Raw genomic sequence first — 18,639 nt, 5'->3', positions numbered from 1 at the left:
TAGAGCGCTAGCCTTTTAACGGACGTATGTTATTTGAGTTTAAGACATGTTGGTTTGCGTGTATTAAAACGAATGGGGTAATTATCACTATAGTGTTAAGTTTAGTTACCAGGGTGCTCTGTTACGTAGAATCTATTGATAAACTTTTGATGAAATCTTGTGGTCTATCTTTATACATGTTTATGACTCGAGCAATTAAACCTATAACTCACCAACATTCGTGTTGACTTTTTAGCATGTTTTATTCTCAGGTCCTTAGAATGCTTCCGCTGTGATGTGTTGTTTCCTGCATGGAGTCTCTCATGCTTTGTACAAAGTTTATTGCATTCAAAATAAAACTGCGTTGTGTAATAAATAATTGGACTGTGATGTCAACCTGTAAATTAAAGACTTATGTATTTCGGGGTTTTGCTTATACCTAAGCACTCACCCACATGTTTATAACTTTCTATGTTTAGAAAGTCACTTATTTTAATGAATGCAATATTTTATCAAAACGTATCATATAGAGGTCAAAACTTCACTGTGGAATCAATGATTAACGTGCCGCGTCAATAGCGATTTTGACGGGTCGTTACAGTTGGTATCCAAGCTTGAGGTCATAGGGAACCAGAAATTATATTAGTGTGTTTAACTGGTAATTGTTATGATGCATTAGTGAGTCTGGACTATGACCATATCTGTTTTTACTGATTTTTGCTTATTATTTGGTCAAAAACATTATATGTGATATATTTATATGCTAACGTAATTGTTGTTTCAATTATGTGATAGATGACTTCCTCTAATCCTATCATTTTGTACGACTCGGAATCGGACACTGAATCTATTCTATCCACAACTGAAAAGGGCGTTCCAATACCTATTAAAGAAGAAATTGTGTTAGCCGGGGAATCTCAACTCCCGGTAAACCCAGAGGAGGTTCCAGCTCCACCCAGCTTTAGTTTTCCGGAGCCACAGTATCGTTGGCATGGACCCATGATCCCTGGAGTAAACGAGGATCGTCCATTTCTAAACAAATATGGACATTGGTCCAGATATACCGAGGACGGGCGGGTTGTGCCGATTACGCCTGGCAGATTTCGGTTCATGACCACCGGTACATATTCTTGCAGTTCGTCATCATATTCTCCTACACATGACTCAGACAGTTCGTCATCAGAAGAGATCAGTAAGGAGGAGGATTTCGCTAATGAAATAAAAGAGATCACTAAGGAGAAATTCCAACTTGCTATAGATAATAAAAACAACCACAATAATAAAATGTCCTTAATTATTAAAAAAGAACATGACCATTCGATCCGTAACCACCCTTATTGTATTAAACCCACTGAGGCAACGGGTACCTCAAAACCCCAACTAAAAATAAAATACACTGCCAGAATGTCTGTTGGACCATGTGCACACAAACAATTGGCAGAGAGAACCAAATGGGAAGAAGTTTCTGATAGTTCTGAATAAACGACCTCGCAACCATAAATCTTTCATGCGCTATTTTATTGCTTATGTGTGCTACTCTATCTTGTTATGTAAAATAAGCATATGTAAAATATCAGTATTGTATGGTATTGTATTATTTTGGTTTATTAATAATAAATGCATGGAATGATTATTTGTATTATTACTACTTATTATTATTATTATTATTACATAATAATGTAGTAACTCGCTATAATTTTTCATAGTGGAATATTATTATGATTTTAGTAGTTAATTCCTTGTACTAGCTATTATGTATGAACTTAACGGGTAGGTAATACCCTAGAAATAATTATAAAATGCTAATAAGAAGAAAAGGCTTTTATAATAATTGGTTCATATTATTAATATGCTACGATTAACTATTGACAACTCATTTTACCTAAAATATTCTATATGATTAAATTATATCTGTTGTGTTTATTGAAGAAACATGTCTCAAATGTCGGATGCTGAGTTTGAGCAACTAGTCGAGAAACGTGTGAATGAAAGAATTGCTGCAACCGAAGCAGCAAAAGCAACAGCCGAAGCAGCAGCCAAAGCAGCAGCCGTAAACACAAACTCACGAAACGGATGCTCATACAAAACTTTTCAAGGATGCAAACCACAGACGTTTAGTGGAACCGAGGGACCAGTCGGTCTAACCCGATGGTTTGAAAAGATGGAGTCCGTTTTCAAAATCAGTAATTGTGCGAACGGAGACAAGTCAAAGTATGCTTCGTGCACGTTGCAAGATGGTGCACTTACTTGGTGGAACAATTATGCTAAAGCAGAAGGAATAGATACGGCATATGATATCTCTTGGGAAGAACTGAAAAAGATGCTAATCGAGGAGTACTGTCCTCGAAACGAGATCAGAAAAATGGAATCTGAGTTATGTAATCTGAAGGTTATCGGCGCGAATCTCAATAACTATGAAAAGCGTTTCATGGAACTAGCCTTGTTGTGTCCCGAATTGGTGCCAAACGAGAAACGAAAGATAGAAATGTATATTGACGGTTTATTGATCAATATCAAAGGAAATGTTACATCGTCCAAACCGAATACGATGCAGGAAGCCATGACAATGGCACACCAACTCATGGACCAGATCACAGAGAGTTCGATTAAGGCACCAATTACCGAAGTCAAGACAACTGAAGGAAAGAGGAAATGGGAAGACTATAAGGGCAAAAGTACTCACCTGAAGAAACAAGAAACTTTTAAAGGTAAACAAGATGGGGCAACTGCAAGTCCAAACTATAAGGGACCCCATCCGTTCTGCAAAAGATGTTACACACATCATGCGGGTTATTGTCAAGTGGTCTGTGATAAGTGCAACAAGAAAGGACATGTGGCGAAAGATTGTTATGCCACCGTTTCTGAAGTAAAGACAAAACTGACCGATGTCAAGAAATGTTTTGGATGCGGGAAGTCTGGTCACTTTATAAATCAATGCCCTGATAAGGAGAAGAACAAAGAACCCGCACGTGGGAGGGCATTTAATGTTAGTGCCAGTAAAGCACGTGAGGATCCTAATCTTGTCACGGGTACGTTTACCGTTAATAATCAACTAGCTTCTATTATGTTTGATACGGGTGCTGATAGAAGTTATATGTGTAAAGACTTTAGTTTTAAACTAAAATGTGCATCATTACCTCTAGACGATAAATATACTATTGAATTAGCTAATGGTAAACTGATAAAAGCCGATAAAATTTGCCATGGTTGCGAAATGAATCTCACTGGTGAAACCTTCAAAATCAATTTGATACCCGTAGAATTAGGAAGTTTTGACGTAATCGTTGGCATGGACTGGATGTCCAAAACAAGAGCGGAAGTTGTTTGCGCTGAGAAAGCAATTCGCATCCCTCGTAAGGATGAAACGTCATTAATGATTTATGGGGAGAAGAGCAACTCAAAGCTGAACTTTATCAGCTGTATGAAGGCCCAGAAACTTATAAGAAAAGGTTGTTATGCTATTCTGGCACATGTAAAGAAGATCGATACTGAAGAAAGAAGCATTAATGACATGCCGGTTATAAGAGAATATCCCGGAGTATTTCCAGAAGAATTACCGGGGCTACCTCCACACAGATGTGTAGAATTCCAGATTGATCTCATACCAGGAGCTGCACCTGTAGCCCGATCTCCATATAGACTTGCACCTTCAGAAATGCAAGAATTACAAGACCAGTTGCAAGAATTATCGGACCGTGGATTTATTCGTCCTAGTTTTTAACCTTGGGGTTCTCCTATTCTGTTCGTCAAGAAGAAGGATGGATCTACGAGAATGTGCATAGATTACCGAGAATTAAACAAATTAACGATCAAGAATCGGTACCCATTACCGAGGATTGATGATTTGTTTGATCAATTGCAAGGATCAAGTGTTTATTCTAAGATTGATCTACGCTCCGGATATCATCAACTGAGAGTGAAGGAAGAAGATGTTCCTAAAACCGCGTTCAGAACCCGTTACTTTCACTATGAGTTTCTAGTCATGCCTTTTGGATTAACTAATGCTCCAGCAGTATTCATGGATCTAATGAATCGCATCTGTAGACCGTATTTAGACAAATTTGTCATTGTTTTTATCGACGACATATTGATTTACTCGAAGAACAAGGAAGAACATGAGCAACACTTAAGACTGGTACTGGAGATACTCAAGAAAGAAGAATTGTACGCAAAATTTTCGAAGTGTGATTTCTGGTTACAAGTAGTACAATTTTTGGGCCATGTTGTCAGTAAACATGGAATTAAAGTTGACCCCGCCAAGATCGAAGCCATTAGTAAATGGGAAACACCGAAGACTCCAACACAAATTCGCCAATTCTTAGGTCTTGCTGGTTACTACCGAAGATTCATTCAAGATTTCTCTAGAATCGCCAAACCCTTAACTGCATTGACTCAAAAGGGAAAGAAGTATGATTGGTCCACAGAACAGGAATCCTCATTCCAGTTATTAAAGAAGAAGTTAACGTCTGCACCCATTTTGTCATTACCGGAAGGAAATGATGATTTCGTGATCTATTGTGATGCTTCACGCCAAGGTTTAGGATGTGTATTAATGCAACGCACAAAAGTCATCGCATACGCCTCACGACAACTAAAAATTCATGAAAAGAACTATACGACGCACGATTTGGAACTTGGAGTAGTAGTTTTTGCACTCAAAATATGGAGACACTATCTATATGGCACCAAGTGTATAGTGTACACCGACCATAAGAGTCTTCAGCATATTTTTGATCAAAAACAACTCAATATGAGGCAACGTCGCTGGGTAGAGTTGTTAAACGATTACGATTGTGAAATCCGTTACCACCCCGGAAAGGCTAATGTTGTAGCTGATGCCCTAAGTCGAAAAGAAAGAGTAAAACCTCTTAGGGTCCGAGCTTTGAATATTACAATTCGTACTGATCTCACAAAGCAAATTCAAGCAGCACAGTTAGAGGCTTTAAAAGAAGAAAATGAAAAAGGCGAAATGAGCAGAGGGTTCGAAAAACAGCTTGAAGTAAAAGCCGATGGAACCCTGTATTTTGCTGATAGGATATGGGTACCAAAACATGGTAATCTAAGGCAACTAGTACTAGATGAAGCACACAAAACGAGGTACTCAATTCACCCAGGAAACTGGAAAATGTACCACGATCTCAAGAAGTTTTATTGGTGGCCTAATATGAAGACAGAAATTGCTACTTATGTAAGCAAATGTTTGACGTGTGCAAAGGTTAAAGCTGAGCACCAAAAGCCGTCAGGATTACTGCAACAACCAGAAATTCCGCAGTGGAAATGGGAAAGAATAACTATGGATTTCATTACGAAATTGCCAAGGACTGCAAGTAGTCATGATACTATTTGGGTGATAGTTGACCGTCTAACTAAATCAGCTCACTTTCTACCAATAAAGGAGACAGACAGTATGGAGAAATTAGCACGCCTATATTTGAAGGAAGTAGTTTCCAGGCATGGTGTACCCATCTCTATCATATCTGATCGCGACACCCGATTCACATCACGTTTCTGGCAGTCATTACAAAAAGCTTTGGGAACTCGGTTAGATATGAGCACCGCTTATCACCCACAGACAGATGGTCAAAGTGAAAGAACAATACAAACATTGGAATACATGTTACGGGCATGCGTGATTGACTTTGGAACCAGTTGGGATCGACACTTACCGTTGGCAGAATTTTCATACAATAACAGCTATCATACGAGCATCAACGCAGCGCCATTTGAAGCACTTTACGGTAGAAAGTGCAGATCTCCTATATGTTGGAGTGAAGTAGGAGAAAGATAACTTACTGGACCAGAAATTATTCACGAAACCACCGAAAAGATCATTCAAATACAACAGCGATTGAAAACGGCCATGAGTCGCCAAAAGAGTTATGCTGATGTAAGAAGAAAACCGCTAGAATTTCAAGTGGGCGACAAAGTCATGTTGAAAGTGTCACCCTGGAAAGGCGTTGTACGATTCGGTAAACGAGGAAAGCTAAGTCCTAGGTACGTAGGACCCTTTGAAATCACCGAAAGAATTGAAACAGTTGCTTATCGATTAAAGCTACCGCCAGAACTTAGTAGTGTTCACAACACATTTCACGTGTCAAATTTGAAGAAATGTTTAGCTGAAGAGGATGTCGTAATTCCTCTTGACGAAATACGAATTAATGATAAACTCCATTTTATCGAAGAACCTGTTGAAATCATGGACCGTGAGGTCAAACAATTAAAACAAAGCAAAATACCGATAGTTAGGGTTCGTTGGAACGCAAGATGAGGACCCGAGTTTACTTGGGAACATGAAGATCAGATGAAGCAAAAGTATCCACATTTGTTCACTGATATCGCTCATGAAACAGGTACTACTCAAAATTTCGGGACGAAATTTTCTTTAAGGGGGAGGTACTGTGATGACCCGAAAATTTTTGACTTATTTAAACCAATTCTCTATACGATTTATTATTTTAACACGCTAAACAAAGTCTGTTAGATTGAGTCTCAAAATTTTAGAACTGTTTCATATATACAATTACCTTTGATTACTCTCGACGATTCATGAACAATTATATGTATGTATATATATATATGTACAAGTAAAAACGACTTTCCTACAGTAAAACCCTATTTGCTACAGTAAAAATTACTTTGCTACAGTAAAACACAATTTGCTACAGTAAAACACTATTTGCTACAGTGAAACCGTATTTTGCTACAGTGCTACAGTGAGCTACAGTAAACCCCTATTTGCTACAGTAAAAATTACTTTGCTACAGTAAAACACAATTTGCTACAGTAAAACACTATTTGCTACAGTGAAACCGTATTTTGCTACAGTGCTGCAGTGAAACCGCATGAGCTACAGTAAATCGAAAAGTACTATAAAAAGTCAGTTTTGCTCGACGAAATTTTCATAATTATTTCTGTAACTTAAATTTTAATTTATAATTATAATTATAATTTAAGTTTAATAATAATAAAGTATATTCGAGGGTATTTTAATTCGGGTTTCAAACCGCTTTAAGCTAAGGAAATATTGGGTATTGTTCGGGGTATTGTTCTTGAATCCAAGGCCAACCATACAGTCGTCTACCATCATTACGTCTACGCAATTTACCAACAATACTGAGTCTCAATATTGAACTGTGAGTTATAGATCCCTTTTTAAATACTTTAAATATTTTTGGGCTGAGAATACATGCAATTTATTTTAAACGCGATAAGATACAAGTACATACTAAATTCTACACTGAGTTAAACCGGAAATCCCTTAGCTTTGGTAACTAGTAGCTGCCAGTACATAGGATATGGACTGGTGGGCGCGAATAATTGTATATGGATCCATAGGGCTTGACATCCCCGTCCGAGCTAGAGCGCTAGCCTTTTAACGGACGTATGTTATTTGAGTTTAAGACACGTTGGTTTGCGTGTATTAAAACGAATGGGGTAATTATCACTATAGCGTTAAGTTTAGTTACCAGGGTGCTCTGTTACGTAGAATCTATTGATAAACTTTTGATGAAATCTTGTGGTCTATCTTTATACATGTTTATGACTCGAGCAATTAAACCTATAACTCACCAACATTCGTGTTGACTTTTTAGCATGTTTTATTCTCAGGTCCTTAGAATGCTTCCGCTGTGATGTGTTGTTTCCTGCATGGAGTCTCTCATGCTTTGTACAAAGTTTATTGCATTCAAAATAAAACTGCGTTGTGTAATAAATAATTGGACTGTGATGTCAACCTGTAAATTAAAGACTTATGTATTTCGGGGTTTTGCTTATACCTAAGCACTCGCCCACATGTTTATAACTTTCTATGTTTAGAAAGTCACTTATTTTAATGAATGCAATATTTTATCAAAACGTATCATATAGAGGTCAAAACCTCACTGTGGAATCAATGATTAACGTGCCGCGTCAATAGCGATTTTGACGGGTCGTTACAAATATGCCCTTTTTTATTAAGTCTGGTAATCTAAGAATTAGGGAACAGACACCCTAATTGACGCGAATCCTAAAGATAGATCTATTGGGCTTAACAAACCCCATCCAAAGTACCGGATGCTTTAGTACTTCGAAATTTATATCATATCCGAAGGGTGTCCCGGAATGATGGGGATATTCTTATATATGCATCTTGTTAATGTCGGTTACCAGGTGTTCACCATATGAATGATTTTTATCACTATGTATGGGATGTGTATTGAAATATGAAATCTTGTGGTCTATTATTATGATTTGATATATATAGGTTAAACCTATAACTCACCAACATTTTTGTTGACGTTTTAAGCATGTTTATTCTCAGGTGATTATTAAGAGCTTCCGCTGTCGCATACTTAAATAAGGACGAGATTTGGAGTCCATGCTTGTATGATATTGTGTAAAAACTGCATTCAAGAAACTTATTTTGTTGTAACATATTTGTATTGTAAACCATTATGTAATGGTCGTGTGTAAACAGGATATTTTAGATTATCATTATTTGATAATCTACGTAAAGCTTTTTAAAACCTTTATCTATGAAATAAAGGTTATGGTTTGTTTTAAAAATGAATGCTGTCTTTGAAAAACGTCTCATATAGAGGTCAAAACCTCGCAACGAAATCAATTAATATGGAACGTTTTTAATCAATAAGAACGGGACATTTCATCATATACCTCAAGAATCATATCATTCAATTGAAAGATCAAAGCTTATAATTCAACAATCAAATGGTCATTCATGTTCAAAATAAAACAAACAGTAGTCAAGGCTTGCAAACCTACAAAAAGTTAACTGATTGTGATAAACAAACCAAAAGTGACCCAAATGGTCAACAGGATGTGGCAAAAAAAAAAAAAAAAAACCAAAAACAGTTATATCCTTTTTGTGGTAGCCAAAACAGTTGTGTTTGGTCATTCTAATAAACAAACCAAATGGTCATTATGCTTGCAAACAAACCAACATTTGACATGGGTGGCACAAAAAAACAAACATTTGACATGGCTTCAAAACAAACCAAATGGTCTTTCTGCCATGAGCTTGTTATTTAAATTTTTTATATATCATTCTTATTCGAAGTTTTAGTTTGTGAACAGTAGGACCAGTCCAGAATTAAATGAAATACCTTGGACGTGTTGGATCTAAGTCAGTTTGCTTATTGATATAATGATCACGGCTGCTACAATTTTACTTTTCAGTAACAACAATAATGTAGAATTCGAAACACCAATGTAGCGAGTTCTCCCCATAGCTCACCGTATAACAGTTTGGTCGATTATATGATTATAAATTGTGTCTATGAATTCTGCAAACGATGGTTCGTTTTGGCCACAAGAAAGATACATGTCCATTAACCTGTAAACAGCCATAAATTAAATCAAACATTGATTTATCTTAAATTTACAAAGTGATTGAAAAATAAGAATCACAAGAAACAAATTGTGATAACTTTAGAAGATCGATTTCGAAGGAGAGTTAAACGGCCCTTTTTGATATGCATTCCGTATGAAAACATCGTTTGAGCATTGAAGGTTAGATAATGGGTCAAACAGTTTTATATCAAAACCTGTACAATTGGGTCGATATGCAACAGTGTTTATCCATTTTAGAAGGAAACGGATTAATACTGTGCAAAATAATATTATTTAGGAAAATAAATTAACATCCATAGTAAAGTAACATGAAAGCCTTTATGATTTAGATATATTTCATATGACTTCCAACCTGTTCAACCCATCAGACTGACTTATTTTTCAAATATATCATTTGACTTGCAACATTTGACCCGTTTGAGTAAAAATATCAGAAGTGAGCATGTAATTTCTGATAAAAGTTTTACCTTTTAACATACATGCTTTGATATTGAAAGATCAAAATCATTGATGCTGCAGCTTTGTAAAAAATTGAATGAAATCAGGGCAGAAATCAAGTACTCTATATCAAATATACCTAAATGACAGTGAAATCGAGGGTACCATGAGTTGACCTGTGAATCAAGGGTTCACTGAAATCCAATAATTTGGAAGAGAAAAATCCAATCAACCTGTGAATGAGGTTCGCTGAGTTATGATTTAGGAGTTCATAATACTCTGACACAAACCTAAAAATGAAATCCAATATTTTATTCTAGTTACCACCAAACCCAACTCATCCAAACCCTAATAATTCCAATAAATTAAAAGTTAGATCAGATTCAAACTGCTCCGTGATTGAGGGGATGTCTGTTAACCCTAAATCAAACCCTAAATCAGAGGATAACTGCTCCGTGAAATACCATACGCTGAATGATATGATAACTGCTCCGATAAAAGCGTCGTCAGTTTATGAAAGGAAAAAAGAACGTATATTTTTATAGATGAGAATTTGAAAGATGAAGTTAAGAATACTGATTCTATCGAGTTTAGTTTTTACGTGTACCTATAGATGAGTTTTTTGGTAACCCTAATTTTGAACAGGAGGAAGAAAGAGTGCGCATGAATTTTGTGGCTCTAATCCGTGATTAAGGAGGACACGCGTCCGTAGTAGATAATTAGCGAATTTTTTAATTCAAAATTATGAGAAAATTAGGATTTGTGAGGAAGAATATGGTGCTGACACGTGGCTGAATTATGCATGAGATTTATAAAGATAAAAGGATACTCTTTAGTTGAGTAAAAATATACTACTATGATTAAAAGTTTAATAAAGACATACGATAAAAATCTCAACGTCAATATACGTGGCAAAATTCTAATACATATACGGATATGAGATATCATATATAATATCATCATCATCGTCATATCATAATCATAATCATAATAGCAAATAAAGTAGAGAACGTACATATCGCTTCTAAATATAACAAATTTGGTACAGCTTTGAATACATTTACATTTGTACATATTGACAATATTTTCTTTAATAAAAAAAGGTAAGCTATTTTGAGAATATATATTGGTACATAAATACATTTCTAAGATGCTACGATTGCACCGACCCTTTATTTCCTTCTTTCATGCTTTATAAAAGCATCCATTCTATCCAAAATTGCATTTCTCCATCTTCACACCAAGTTGTTTTATAATCACTTATCTCTCTTATTTCTTTTCATGTCATACAAATTGAAGAAATCAATAAAGAAGCTCATGCACGTCAGAAAAGCGTGTAAGAGCTTCACTGAAATAATTCGATCCGCATATCAAAATATCAACGTTCGTAACGCTATAAAAAACGTCACAACTTTCTTTGTTTTATCGCGTCCCAAAATACGCATTCGTCCATTGATACAGCGTTCCACCACGAGACATCATTACCATCTTCTTCAAAAGGGGTCTCCTGCAATATTCATTGATCAACTTTACGTTCCGAAATCGGGCCCACCATCAAGAAAACAAGACATCATCAAAGATAAAGATTTATTTATTACTCCAACTAGAATGAATATTACTAATGGTAATAATGTGGAAAAGAAAGTAGTAATGAAAAATGATTCGTCGCCACACGAGAAAATGAGAACGAGACACGAGAGTAAAAGTGTGGACAAGTTTCGAACACAAACACAAGACATGATTCGAGAGGTAGACAAGAGAGCAGAGGAGTTTATATTGAAAGTTCGAGCAGATTTGATGCTTGAAAGGGAGCAATCAATCATTGAGTTTCAAGAAATGTTAGCTAGAAGTGTTTGATTTTTTTTTATTATTGAATTATTACTATATAATTTACATTTTTTATTTTATACGAACAATTAAGGATGGTTTATGATTTCCCATATTGCCATATGCTTTTCCCCTTAATTTTTTTGGGGAGGGAAATAGGATTTTCTATTAACAATAGTAATATTTCTAAGATCTTATCAGGCTATTAGGATTATCTCCCAATTTATTTTTTGGGATAAATTACAGTTTTGTTTTAATATTTGTGTTTGATGTTTGATGTTTAAAGTTGTTTCGTTTTTTGTGTGTAATATCTGTTTGTTAATTATCTTGTGTAAGTAATTTTTATGTGTGATACATAGAATATTTTCTTACGCGTTATGTCCCATATACCCGGAAAAAGATTTTCAAGGACGAATATATTTTACTCATAGTTTACAATGATTGATTTCTTATTTAGTACTCCATAAATAAAATCAAATTTACTAATATTCTTATATTTCCTATGATATCCATGATTATCGCTTATCACAATCACTTCCATTTACATGTTCTTTGATTAGTTTATTGAAGTATATAGAAAGCTACTTACAAATTGCTCGAGTTTGACTGGTTAAAAGTTCAATAGGATTTTAAACGAATTGGAACTCGATCTTGAATGTAGACGGCCAAATTATTAAGGGCAAACCCTTCAATCATTGCTCATCGACAGTAGGCTGAAAACCGTTGGATATTTAGGATGAGCTGATGAAGATGACGGTTTTGATCTATCTGTTTGTTTTCTGCTCAACAATGGTGGTGGATGAGGTGGGGAAGATGATTTCCGTTCATTGATTTAGGCAGTTTAGGGATGAATGTTGTCTGAGAAATGTGGGGAGGACAGAGATGAGGGAGTTTTTTAGGGTTTTTAATACCGTGATGTTTAAGGGGAGATGTCGTTTTTGGTTTTTTAATAAATAGTACAACAATATTTGGGATACCATTTAGTGTATAAGGGAATTGACTATTGTTTATGCATAACAAAGTCGAAATGGAGCTAATATGATACAATTTCAAACGAGTTTTTTTAACGAAATTAACAAGATCACACGGAAATATACACTTCAACCAGCGGAGCAAACAATTATTTCAATAAAATAAATTGTCCACCTATAGTGTGCAATTCAATTACAGTTCCAAGAAGCAGATTGTCCATAAACGTGTGCAATCTAAAATACAGAAACAACAAAATTACAACCCAATCTGACCCTCACACTCTCAGACGCAATTGAACTTTGAACTCACAAACCCTAAAGTTAGGGTAACAACTGAAGAGAGAAAACCACCAAAAAATACACACAAAACCTAATCATCTTAATAAAAAAGAAAAGAAAAAGAAATTAATACAAGTCCGCACCGACCCATCTTCAATGTTTACTTTCAGTCCCTACACAATTTAACAAAGACAGAAACAGCACAAACTTAAAACAAACAAACTCACCACTTTTACCTTTTGTGAAATGGGCAGACTGCAAGTTTGATCTTTTTACATTTTAAGTCCCTGCACAATATAAAGCTAGATTTCCATGTAATTTGTACCTTTTAACATCCCTCCTCAAATTAAACATGGAACATGTATTGCATATGCAATCTTTTGCTTAAATAAACAAGATGTTTAGTAGTTAGGCTTTTGGTGGATAAATCTGCCACATTTTTATTAGAATTAACCTTTGTGATTTCAATAACCTTTTTACTCAATTTTTCTCTAATGAAATGTAGATCCACCTCAAAATGCTTTGTTCTCTCATGATAAACTGGATTAGTAGCAATAAGAATTGCTGACTTATTATCACAGAAAACAAAAGCAGGAGAAAGTCCCAATTGACCTAAGTCAACCAAAACTTTCATAATCAACTCACATGTTACAGACCCTAAAGCCCTGTATTCAGCCTCAGTGGAGGATCTTGATACAGTAGCTTGTTTCTTGCTCTTCCAAGAAATTAAGTTATCTCCAAAAAATATAGCAAAGCCAGTAACAGATTTTCTAAAAAAAAGTAGACTTTGCCCAATCTGAATCTACATATGCAGTCAATAACAAAGAGTTGCTTCTGGAAAACATAATTCCTTTTCCAGGAGCAGACTTTAAATACCTCAGTAACCTTAATGCAATTTTAAGATGTGATGTTAAAGGAGCATGCATAAAAGTACTAAAAACTTGCACAACATAAGAAATATCTGGTCTAGTTAGAGTAAGATAGATCAATTTCCCAACCAACCTTTGATACTCTGTAATATTAGAAAGAGGAAGATCATCTTCTGACTTTGTATCAATATTTGACACTACAACATTAGGTTCTAATGGAGTAGAAACTTGTTTTGACCCTAACAAACCAAAGTCAGACAACAACTCTAAACAATATTTTCTTTGTGTAAGGCATAACCCTTCAGCAGATTCAATTACTTCAATACCAAGAAAATACTTAAGTTTACCTAAGTCTTTAATTAAAAATTTTGACTTAAGAAACTATTTAACAGACTCAATTTCTTTAACATCATTACTTGTAATAACTATATCATCAACATATACAAGCAATGCAACTATATTAGCAGAGCAAGTCTTTACAAACAGAGAATAGTCATTAAGGCTTTGCACAAAACCACACTCTAATAAAACAGATGTTAATTTTTCATTCCATTTCCTTGGAGCCTGTTTCAGGTCATATAAAGACTTAACTAGTTTGCAAACCTTATTGTCACCTTTAGTACTATAGCCTTCTGGAAATTGCATATACACATCTTCTAAATCTCCATAAACGAATGCATTGTTTACATCTAGTTGAAACAGACACCAATGATTTTGAACAACTAAGCTTAACAAACACCTTACAGTTACCATTTTCACCACTGGAGAAAATGTTTCATCAAAATTAAGACCCTCTCTTTGGTTATAACCTTTGGCTACCAATCTAGCCTTAAACCTTTCTACCTCCCCATTAGATTTATACCTAACTTTGTAGACCCATTTACATCCTATGGGTTTTCTATCACTTGGAAGATTAGTGACAACCCATGTACCATTTCTATTTAATGCCTCCATTTCTAAATTCATAGCATCTACCCAATTTTGATCCCTACTAGCTTCAAAATATGAAGAAGGTTCTACAATTTTGTTCAGACTAGAAGTAAGGCAGAAACATTCAGCAGACAAATTGGAATAATTCACAACTTTTTCAAGAACAAATTTGACTTTTCCTTCAATCACATAATCTTTAAGTTTAGTAGGTAGATTAACTTTTCTACTTGACCTCCTAACATTTGAACTTTCTGGAATGTTTGTATTTATAGAACCTTTATTTGTAAAAACATTTGTATTACCCTCAGGGATCTCAGATTCATCTTGTGAGGTTGTTGCAGGAGCATTACCACCTACATTCTTGTCAGAGTGCTCAGTGGTATCACTACCACTCCTGCCATCACCATCTGTATTTCCTCTCCCTTCATCATTCGGATTTTGGTCAATTGGAAAATCAAAAAAGTTTAAATGATCAACAATATTTAGCACAACTTCATCTGTAATATGGTCAGTAAACTTAAAGTCTTTTAATTTGAAAGGAAAAACCTCTTCATAAAACTTTACATCTCTATAGAACAACAAGGACTTAGTTCTCTAAACTAAACAATTTGTAAGCCTTTTTTGTAGAAGAATAACCAACCAAAACACACTTTTCAGACCTACCTGAAAACTTATCTTTGTTATTCAAAACATTTGCAAAACATAGACAACCAAAAGACCTTAAATGGGAGAGATTATGTTCTTTTTTATAAATCAACTCAAAGGGACTTTTTACAGAAAGCACAGATGTTGGCAGCCTGTTGATTAAGTATGTAGCAGTTATAATACATTCACTCCACAAATAAAGAGGTATCCCCCCTTGAAACATAAGACTTCTAGCCACATTGAGCAGATGTCTATGTTTCTTTTCAACAATCCCATTTTGTTGTGGAGTATAAGAACATGAAGTTTGATGTATGATGCCCTTTTCCTTAAATAGTTTTATCATATTATTATTTGTAAACTCAGTTCCATTGTCACTTCTAAACACTTTCACATATGCATTGAACTGATTTAACAACAGACTGCAAAACTCTACAATATTATCATACAATTCATCTTTTCCTCTTAACAATTATACCCACAGTGCTCTTGTAAAATCATCTACAATTGTTAAAAAATATTTATATCCTTCTTTGATAGACACTTTGTAAGGACCCCATACATCCAAATGAACTAGATCACCAAGCCTATGAGTTTTGTGGTCACTCAAAAGGAATGGTTCTCTAGTTTGTTTTGTCTTGTGAAAAATGTCACAAGGAACTTCACTGTTGCTTTTACTCAACCCTAGTTTATGTTGCAGTACAACTAAAACTTGGTCAGCTGGGTGGCCAAGTCTGTTGTGCCACAACTCCCTAGTTGAACAAGTAAACACAGAACAATAACTACTATAAACCTTACCATATTAATCAAAAAAAAAAAATACATACCACCACTTTGATTGCCAGTCTTTATTATCTTCTTAGACCCTAAGTCCTGAAGATAACAATGATTCTTATCAAAACTTACAAACATGTTATCATCACTAGACAACCTAAACACTGACAGCAAATTTACACAATTTTGTGGAACAACTAACACATCTTTTAATATAACTCCTTCAGATAACTTTAGTGTACCAATTTTTAGTAACAAGTGCTTGAGTACCATTTGGATGACCCACTTTTAAACCAACATCAGTAACATCAACAATATTTTCCATTTTATCACATGTGGAAGTCATATGTTGACTTGCACATGAGTCAACCACCCAAGAATTACTTGGGTTGTATGACTCTTTTGTAGCAGACAAACAGACAAACTTATCAAAATTCATAATAAAGAAAGCACTACAATTCATAAACCCACCTGCACTGTTGTTATATACTCCAGTAGCATGTCCAACTACAGTAATTAGACTAAGAAGTTTCTCAATCTGCACATTAGAGAAAGGAAAACTAGAACCACCACTAGAAGAACCATTAGAACATTTCCTTAGAGCAGTTGTAGCTTCAAACTTTGACTTATTTGAGTTAAAATTAGTGTTGTTATTACCAGAACTATTGTTTCTGGGTTTAAAGTTTGGTGGATAACCAATTAATTCAAAACATCTATCAACAGAGTGACCAATCGTACCACAATGTGTGCACTTAAAGTTAGGATTGGGTCCTCTATTAAACCTTCTACCACTATTACTTTGAACCTGAGTAACAAAAGCAGATGAACTACCAACACTTTTATTTCCAAACCCTTTATGTGATTCCTCTCTTGACACAATAGCAAATGCAGCTTTGACAGTAGGAGCAACTTCTGACATAAGAAGATTACTTCTAAGGGGGACATAGACTTCATCTAGCCCCATGAGAAACTGCACTTGTATAATCATGTTTAAGTGATTTGTTAGACCTTTAGATGCATCACAAGTGCACTGTGCACCCTAAGTGCAGGGTGGTAGTTTGACAAGAGAATCATATTGTTTCCATAGTGTATTAAGTTTGTTATAATATTCAGACACTGTAGAGCCACTATGTGTTAATGTGTTAATCTTCTGATACACATTAAAAATCATAGAACATTCAAGGTTATCATAAGTCTCCTTGAGCTCTTGCCAAACTACAGCAACACTTTCAGAAAAAACTTGACCCAGATATAATTCTTCAGAAATAGTACCAAGAATCCAAAATAAAACAATAGCATTACACCTGTCACATTGCCTATGAAATGTCTCATTCTTATTGATTAAAAACGTTCCATATTAATTGATTTCGTTGCGAGGTTTTGACCTCTATATGAGACATTTTTCAAAGACTGCATTCATTTTTAAAACAAACCATAACCTTTATTTCATAAATAAAGGTTTAAAAAACTTTACGTAGATTATCAAATAATGATAATCTAAAATATCCTGTTTACACACGACTATTACATAATGGTTTACAATACAAATATGTTACATCGAAATCAGTTTCTTGAATGCAGTTTTTACACAATATCATACAAACATGGACTCCAAATCTTGTCCTTATTTTAGTATGCAACAGCGGAAGCTCTTAGTATTCACCTGAGAATAAACATGCTTTAAACGTCAACAAAAATGTTGGTGAGTTATAGGTTTAACCTATATATATCAAATCGTAACAATAGACCACAAGATTTCATATTTCAATACACATCCCATACATAGAGATAAAAATCATTCATATGGTGAACACCTGGTAACCGACATTAACAAGATGCATATATATAAGAATATCCCCATCATTCCGGGACACCCTTCGGATATGATATAAATTTCGAAGTACTAAAGCATCCGGTACTTTGGATGGGGTTTGTTAGGCCCAATAGATCTATCTTTAGGATTCGCGTCAATTAGGGTGTCTGTTCCCTAATTCTTAGATTACCAGACTTAATAAAAAGGGGCATATTCGATTTCGATAATTCAACCATAGAATGTAGTTTCACGTACTTGTGTCTATTTTGTAAATCATTTATAAAACCTGCATGTATTCTCATCCCAAAAATATTAGATTTTAAAAGTGGGACTATAACTCACTTTCACAGATTTTTACTTCGTCGGGAAGTAAGATTTGGCCACTGGTTGATTCACGAACCTATAACAATATATACATATATATCAAAGTATGTTTAAAATATATTTACAACACTTTTAATATATTTTGATGTTTTAAGTTTATTAAGTCAGCTGTCCTCGTTAGTAACCTACAACTAGTTGTCCACAGTTAGATGTACAGAAATAAATCGATAAATATTATCTTAAATCAATCCACGACCCAGTGTATACGTATCTCAGTATTGATCACAACTCAAACTATATATATTTTGGAATCAACCTCAACCCTGTATAGCTAACTCCAACATTCACATATAGAATGTCTATGGTTGTTCCGAAATATATATAGATGTGTCGACATGATAGGTCGAAACATTGTATACGTGTCTATGGTATCTCAAGATTACAT

The sequence above is a fragment of the Rutidosis leptorrhynchoides genome, chromosome 2 (genome assembly GCF_046630445.1).
Source record: "Rutidosis leptorrhynchoides isolate AG116_Rl617_1_P2 chromosome 2, CSIRO_AGI_Rlap_v1, whole genome shotgun sequence".
Classification (NCBI taxonomy): Eukaryota; Viridiplantae; Streptophyta; class Magnoliopsida; order Asterales; family Asteraceae; genus Rutidosis; species Rutidosis leptorrhynchoides.
Note: the sequence above shows the minus strand (reverse complement) of the source record.